Source organism: Alligator sinensis, unplaced genomic scaffold (genome assembly GCF_000455745.1).
Source record: "Alligator sinensis unplaced genomic scaffold, ASM45574v1 scaffold98_1, whole genome shotgun sequence".
In the NCBI taxonomy this organism is placed as follows: Eukaryota; Metazoa; Chordata; order Crocodylia; family Alligatoridae; genus Alligator; species Alligator sinensis.
The window spans coordinates 215,812-224,147 of NW_005842058.1; the positions used below are offsets into that span (position 1 = coordinate 215,812).

General features: G+C 49.4%; 1 protein-coding gene across 4 annotated transcripts in view; it reads right to left on the bottom strand.

Annotated features, from left to right (window-relative positions):
- LZTS1 (leucine zipper tumor suppressor 1) overlaps nt 1–8,336 on the bottom strand; it is a 33,898-nt gene that overhangs the window by 23,668 nt on the left and 1,894 nt on the right. Inside the window, exon 1 of one of the 4 annotated variants that reach the window (XM_025203480.1) lies at nt 6,700–6,834. The exons of 1 other annotated variant lie outside the window; for it this stretch is intronic. The gene's annotated coding sequence lies outside the window, so the exon portion shown is untranslated. Of the gene's footprint in view, nt 1–4,351; nt 4,445–6,426; nt 6,473–6,699; nt 6,835–8,336 lie in introns of those variants that run through there. 2 more of the 4 variants (XM_006022982.2, XM_025203478.1) reach the window with 2 other exon arrangements.

The following is an 8,336-nucleotide window of genomic DNA, read 5'->3' on the forward strand; positions in this document are numbered from 1 at the left end:
TTGCTTTTCAAACTCCACCCATCGTGAAATCCACCCCTTTAATTTGTGGCTGCCAAAGAAGGCCATTGTATAAAATGAGAAATGTACATCAAACTTGCAAGGAATAGTCAATTAACCTTTAAACGAGATCACTTCTAACTGGTTTGCACATATACTGTGTAATGGCTTTAAAAAAAATGCACAGGCACACTTACACTTCATACAGGCATGTCCACTGGTACAGTAGCTGCCTCTGCTGCGGCTACCGCTGATGTCTTGTTAAATGTCATTTAAAGATCTAAATGTTCCTTGCAATTTTCATGCTGAATTAGAACCTATGACATGGTTTTCTTTGCTTATGCAATGTGGCAGACAGCCAAATGTATCCCTCTCGCATCTGGGAAACCTCAATAAAGTCCTCTTAGAAAATTCCATTGATGGTGAAAGGCCTGGCATTATTACAGAATGGCAAGTTAAAATGAGCTCATTGGAGGCTTTTTCTCTTACAACAGGAGGCAGACAAGTGTGCAGCTGCAGGCTCCCTCACACCTGGCCAGAGCCAAGGCTGGAAGCTGGAAACGCATTTATTTACCTCCCCAAAGCAAAAGGCTTAGGGAGACTGTGTGCCATAAACACTGAACAACAATGTTTTTTAAAGAACCAACTAATGTATATTTGTGCTGCTGCCCTCTATTGGGTGGTTTTAGATTATCATGGGCTACTATGCTGCTAACAAGGCTAGCAGAGGTTTTCCTTTAGCTCAAGTGGTACATGTCCACGACTCTGCGAGAAGCCTCACTGTCTCCAAGAAGTTCCAGGTGGGCTTTCACGACAACCCTGAGGACCTTTCCAACAGTGCATGCCCATACCTGAAGTCCCTAGGTGTTACAATACCAACAGCAGCAGCTCAGTTCATGCTAGGAGAAGCATCCTGAGACAACACCCCAAACCCTCTAAGATCCCAGCCGCTGTTAATCAATTCCCAGTGCCGCCTCTCACTGCAGATCCTGTCCACACCCCAGCCCCAGTCGCTTCTTAACAATCTGTATCTCTGGCGGAGCTGGACAGCCTAGGCAGCCATTAGCCTACTGATACTAGCTACACTTTAAATGCTTTCCTGGGGTCCTGGCTATTGCTGCAGTGTTAATGTCATTCACAGAGGGGCCTTCTTCTTGTCTGGATGCCTCAAAAAGCATTCACTCAAGGAAAACCATAAAGACGAGCTGGAAAACAGCAAAGTAAACACTGGACAGTCAATAAATTAAGTAGCTGGTGACTTTTAAGGCCTCCCAGCCAGTTAGCACAACAGAGGAGAAAGAAATACTGAGACGTGCAGGAAAGTCAACAAGGTGGGGGGCAGTGGGAAGCACCAACCTGCTTTCCCACCAATGTCAGCCAGAACTCGGCAGTCCTCAAGGCCTTAGAGACCTGGCCCTGGCCAGCCCCAAGAAGCCAGCATCTCATTCTTTGTTACCCCAGATTCCTACCTCCAAGCCCAAGCCCACATTTTCTGGTTATCAGAGTCAAGCTCTGCATCCTTCATTACCATTTTAGATCACTGCCGTTACCTTCCACCGTTTCTACAGTGCAGTGAAAAGCAAACAAGAGGGAAGGGAATACAGGACCAGGGAAACTGCTGGCAACAATTTCTGCTGGTCTTGTATATTAAATAACTCTTTCCCATTCCATCCTTCAGAGTGCCCATTACTGTCTTGAACTTCATATCCTGTAATATTGCCATATCCAACCTCTCATTACTATGTTTAGTACTTGTTACTGTAGAATGCTGAGGTCATTTTTCTTTTCCTTCTTTTAGCCCTAAATTTGCTATTGGTCTCTCTCCACTAAGATACAGGGCACGGATCTGAGCTGTATGGCCACAGATAGAGCTTGCATGGTTATCTTATCAGGGAAGATTAGGATCTTGACTGTCTTTTAGGTATCACACTGAGCTCCTGCCTGTCTTAGCAAGCAATTACAATACAAGCCTTCAACTGTTACAGAAATGCTGTCTCTTATCTGTCACAGCACCCAGCACAAGGGTCCCCCTTTCTCACCCAGATCCTCAACAATCAGTATGAATAGTAAAATGCTAAAAAGAACTGGTATCCCACTGCAGGGGCTGGACAACCTGCAGCTTGCATCTGCCTGTCTGTGCATCCAGAAGAATAATGCCAGGGAAAGCTGGCACACCATCCTGTCACTGGGAGGCAGCAGCAGAAAAAGTGGAAAAGTGGAGGGATGAATGACTGGAGATGCACCCCCTGTTTCTAAATAACTGCAAACCCCCCAGGCCAGCCCATTGCCACCAGCCCACTGCCACCAGCCCAGCTCTCAGGTGGGTTTATTTTTCATTACCTGGAGAGCCCTGCTGCACCTAGGTGCAGGGCGATCTCACAGTGTGGACATCTGTGTAACTGGAGCACAGCCAAGGGTCAAACTTGGCCCACTTGCTCACTCACAGGAAAAGGAATGGCCCTCAAAGGGAAGATGGAAGCTAGCAACTGAGGGTCAATTAGTTTGTAGATGCTTTGGGCCCAGCCCCTCACATAGTCACTTCTATCCCACTTTATTGGAGTTACTGACACAGCACTGGGCTCCTTTTAGTGTCTTGTGTGGGACAGAAACAGGATTCTACAGTGTCTAATTATCAGGGTCCACACAAGACTTGGTTACACAGGTGGTATCCTACAGCTTTCTGCTTTCTGAGAGGAGCAGCCCAGGGCCTCCCTAATTCTGCCAGTTCTGGCTCTCCTGGTACCCTCCCCATCCATCCATCCATCCATCCATGCCCTTCCCTAGCTGTTTCCCCCCATGCACATCATCATAGTATCCAAGGACACAGACCTTTCACTCCCTTCTCCTTTGAGATATTCCAGTGGGTCAATGAGCAGGAGGTATCTGGCAATGAACATCCACTGAAGACTGGTCTATATCTATAACTTGCTTTTCTAGGACTGCACTTCTATGCCATGGAGTGACTTGGCTACCTTGCCCAAGCTGTTGCTTATGCCTCCCCTGCATGGGCTGGCGTGCAGCACAGTGTCACTCGATCTTGCTTCATCTCCTTCTTCACAATGCTCCTAACTTCTTGACCGTCCATGTGACACTCATATCCCCCATCATCTTGACTTCCTATGAGTCAAAGAGCCACATTTTGCTTCATTTTAAGCTTCACTGTTGCAGGAACTGCACCATTTACTACCCATATACTACATGTCAGTTGTCTACATCAAGCCACACGATTCAGATGGATGTGGACTTCTGGTGCTCTGTTGTCTGAGCTGGTCTGAAAGTCATGGTTCCAGCTCATCAATAATGTTGCAGAGCAAACTTTAGCGTAATCAGTGCATAATGGCATATACTGATCAACTGACTAAGCATTGTTCCCTCCTGTTCCCAGTGTCTCTGGCTCCCACCTTGCTGACCAGCATGCAGGTAAAGAAGAAATATCCCTCCCTACCATATCAGCCCCTTCTCCCTCTCCTTCTTCTGCTTCTAGAGAGACCAAATAAATCTCACCTATGATGCTGAATGACTTCTGCTCAAAGTCACTTGGTTGCATCCAGTTCCATACAGCGAATGTGAACAATACAGCAGCTGCCCGTCTCCCTCTCAACCATCCTGCCTGGGCCATTCTCTGTGTCCAGTCAATGCCTCTTCTCCACAGCACCACTTGCTCACTCAGTAGCCCCTAGCTGCCAGTGTAGTGGATAGAAAGGGTCCAATTCACTGGGCCAGACACTGGATATCTAGCTACCACAATCAGTAGAAAGGACATTCAGACCTGAGCTGTTTCTCCTCCTCTCTGTCTCCCTCCTATTCTCGACTTCTCCCAGAAAAGAAACCAGACTGGGGGAACTTTTGTTGTCTGCAACCCCAGAACAAAAAGCCTGGGCTGGAGCACCCCAAACCCACCTGGCTGTGCTTGGAAGGGTACTGGCTTTCTTAATTCCCCTTTTTCCTACCAGAATCTGGTGTTTGTTTGCCTCCCACCACTCTCCTGCCAGTGAAGAATGACTAAGGTGGTGGGTGGAAACGTAATGAGTTAAGCCCAATTTAGCAGCGCTGAGTGGAGGGTGTCAAGCAGGGAACTGAGTGTGCTGCAGACACAGCTGGGTCCCACGAACAGCTAATGAGCTGACAAGGATGTGGAAGGCAGCAGAGTGCATGCATACAGCTGAGATGTGAGAGACCGAGGGAACCAGTGGGAAGCTGAGTGCACGCCACAGCATGCATTTGGGAGTGTGGCTGACACTGCGGGTGCAAGACAAAAGGCTGGATTTTGGGCACCGGCCCTGTGTCTGTGGGCACACTTTTGCACCTGAAATTTGGCACTCACATCTGACTGCACCAATGACTGTGTACTCACAATTCGTTCCGCCACGGATCTGGCCTCTGCAATTCACCGCATCATTGATGAAGGGCATCCATAAGTAAGCCACCCCAGTTTGCGGAAGGGCATCTACAAACAGGCAGAACACTTAAAGGCAGGGTCTGCATTAGACATGAGACCCTGAATATGCACGTGAGGCTTTGTGCAAGCCTGAGCATGACTGCATGCATGCAGGTAGGAAGGGATGTGATCGCAAGGATGCACGTGAGGCTGAATCGAAGCCGTGTTAAGATGAGCCTAGCAGGCTCTCTTCCTTTGGCATTTATTCAGTGCATAAGATTGAATCAGTGTCTGGAGTGATGGCATCAGGAATTCAGATAGCGCAGCCTCATTAGAACTTGGGTTCCAGGTGGTGCACTCTGCAGTGATCACATTTGCTCCTACTTCCACTCACCACATCACCCAGCAAGAAAAACAACTTCCCTGGCTGTAGATGAACAATATTGGACTTAACTAAACACACGCTTGCTCATAGAGAGGGGATCAGGCCTTGTTCTCTCACCTAGAGTGAACTGGGTTCCAGTAGCCTTAGGTCATAATGGCAGTGAGTTCAGCGAGCTCAGTCTAGTCCTTGGTCACTTGTACTCATGGAAAGGAAAAATACGTTACGTCTCAATGGGCAGCCTCTGGGTGAGAGGGATCCAGGTCTGAAAGGGCAGATGCACAGCAGGACTGAGAGACACCGGCAGAGCTGTGATGGGGCTCAGCACCACAGCAAGTGCTGTATTTAAAGGGGTGCTGAGTTCTGAAGGCAAAGGACAAAGACTACTGCAGGTTGGGACGGACGTGCAGGAGCCCAGGGCTGGCATAGCAGGAGGTGCTGTCTGCCAGGAGGGAGGCTGGATGAGCTATGCACATAGGAATCTTATACAGAGCTTACCCGCACTCTGCCTGCCCCACTCCAATGCTGCCATTCACATCAAACATTTACTGAATCTGTCCAAACATTTCCGGCGGAGAGACACTCTACAGACCGCAAACTCCGACTGGGCACAGAAATTCCAAGGATGCTGCACACCACAAACCCACTAACCAGCCTCACAAGGAAGAAAACTATCCGTGCTAAGGGGCATCCAATCTGCTAGAGGTCAAAGAGAATCAGGATCTGGACCCTGGTCACTGTTCTGCAGTGGCCAGCTGTCACGACAGCTGGAGAAGGTGATAGCACCACTCGCTCTCAGCAACCTAGAGCTTTCCTCTGTCATGATTTATTTTCAAACCCTTGAAAGAGCTTTTATAGATGAAATTACAGGAATCGAGGTCAAAAAGTCATCCCTGTCCTATCCAGCCTTGTCATGCAAAATCCGCTTAAACCTTACAGATAACAGTCCCCTTAAAACTTACAGATAACAGACACCCCGAAATGTCTGTGCACCCACACGCCAATACCAATCGCACACACAAGCACACGCGAGCATACATAATCGCAGCACGCCAGCAGGGACAAATGTGCAGACACACACAAACACGCCCACACATATATGCATTTTTACAAACACACACATTCACAAGAACACATGCATACATGCACACACAAAAAATACTGAAGTAGCAACAATAACACCTGCCTGCATGAACACACAACACATGCACAAATAAATACTAAAATAGTAACAATAACACTTAGTTGCACACACACACCTGCACAAATACCAAGATAGCAATAACAAGATAAACACGCACATGCACACACTAACATGATAACAATAATACCCTCTAGCTCTTATATTTAAAGGCACATGATTATGAATACAAAAGTCTACCTACTTTCTGTATCTCTTCTAGACCCCCACATAAAGACATCCCTCTGACCCAAGCATCCATATCCTCACCCGCCTGGCTTCTCACATACCCCTAAGAGACACCATACAAGCAGAGGCGCGCACAACAACACATCCAGACACACGGATACCCTTACCACCACACTCACACTGACAAACAGAAATCCAAACATCTACAGCAACAAACCCCAGCTCTTCCCCTGTCTTACACTGCCCAACACACATGGACCCGTGCATGTACATACACGGAAACAAGCCACAATCCCTCACCTCCTCACACGCTTGCTTCTTCACGCTGTGCACTCGCATACCCGTGCTACCCGCCCACTCACTGCCTCCAACTCTCAACACATGCGTGCACTCTGCCAGCAAATCATTTCTTATGCAAGAAATGAATCCTTTTCTTGAGTGCAGCACTGAGCCGGGAAGAACAAAATGAGAAGTCTTACTGCATGGCTTGCTCTTAGACAGGGTATGGACACCCATCTAAGGTAAAGCAGAGCGCTGTGTTGCTCCCCTTCATGCTACCTGAACCAAACAAACCTGGAGGTGCTTCAACAGGCAGGATTTTCTCCACAAGGAAGTTCCCAAAACTTAAGAGCAAAGAGAAGGAAGAAGCTGAGCCAGGGATGCTGGGATTCAGATCTTCTGGCTGTTCCCATGGGGCAGATCCCACTGAGGAATCAGCACTAGACGGTGCCCTTTGCTTTCAGACCTCTTCTGGGCAGTGCGCAGCTAATGATTTCATATTGGGCGAGAGCCACACCTGGCTTTTTTGTAGTCTCTGCCTCTCTTTGTGCCTGAGCTGCGTGTGCTGTGATCTGAAGGCACTGTGTGCTTGGCACCACACTGACATAATGCTGCACAGGAGACGCTCATGGACCAAAAGCATGTGGCATGTGTGGTTATACACCCGGCATGCCATGGGGGTGGTCAAGGGGTGTGCATTGTGTGCAGAGGGCGTACATGTGTGTGCTGCATGTGCTGTGCCCCTGGTGTGTTGCATGTGTTGGCAGTGTGCGCACAGGAAGAACATGTGTGCATTGCATGTGCCACATCCATGGTGTGTTACACGTGCAGGGTATGTATGGGGAGACCACATGTGCATGCAGTGTGTGCCATGCCCATGGTGTGCTGCATGTGCAGGCCGTGTGTGAGTGGAGAGCACATGCATGCATTGAATGTGCCATGTCCATGGTGTACTGTGTGTGCAGGTGGTGTGCACAGAGAGCACATGTGCCGTGCCCCTAGTGTGCTGCGGGTGCACGGGGAACACCTGTGTGCATTGCATGTGCCACCTCCAGGGCATGTTGCATGCGCAGGGTGGGTACAGGGAGCACATGAACGCATCGCACATTCCATGTCCCTGGTGTGTTGAGTGTAAACAGACAGCACACACGGCATGTTCCACGTCCCTGGTGTGTTGTGTACATGGATAGCACATGTGTGCTCACTGCATGTTCTGCATCGCTAGTGTGTTGTGTGGGCACGGACATCACACGCATGTGCACTGTGTCTGAGTCCCTGGTGTGTTGCGTGTGCACAGACAGCACACATGTATGCAGTGTATGTTCCATGTCCATGGTGTGTTGTGTGTGCACAGACATCACACGCATGTGCACTGCGTGTGCTGCATCCCCGGTGTGTTGCGTGTACACGGACATCACAAGCGTGCGTTCTGCGTCCCTAGTGTGTTGTGTGTGCATGGACAGCACACGTGTGCACTGCATGTCCGCATCCCTGGTGTGTTGCATGTGCACAAACAGCACACGTGTGCACTGCGTGTCCGTGTCCCTGGTGTGTTGCATGTGCACTGCATGTTCCACACCCGTGGTGTGTTGCGTGTGCACGGACATCACACGCGTATACACTGCGTGTTCTTCGTCCCCGGTGTGTTGCGTGTACACGGACATCACACGTGTGTGTTCTGCGTCCCGAGTGTGTTGTGTGTGCACGGACAGCACCCACGTGTGCCCTGTGTGTCCGCGTCCCTGGTGCGTTGCATGTGCACAGACAGCACACACGCGTGCAGTGCATGTTCCATGTCCGTGGTGTGTTGCGTGTGCACGGACCTCACACACGTGTGCACTGCGTGTCCGCGTGCCTGGTGTGTTGCGCGTGCACGGAGGTAGCACATCCCTGCTGCTGCTGCTGCTGCAAAAAATAAAAAGGCTGGCGGT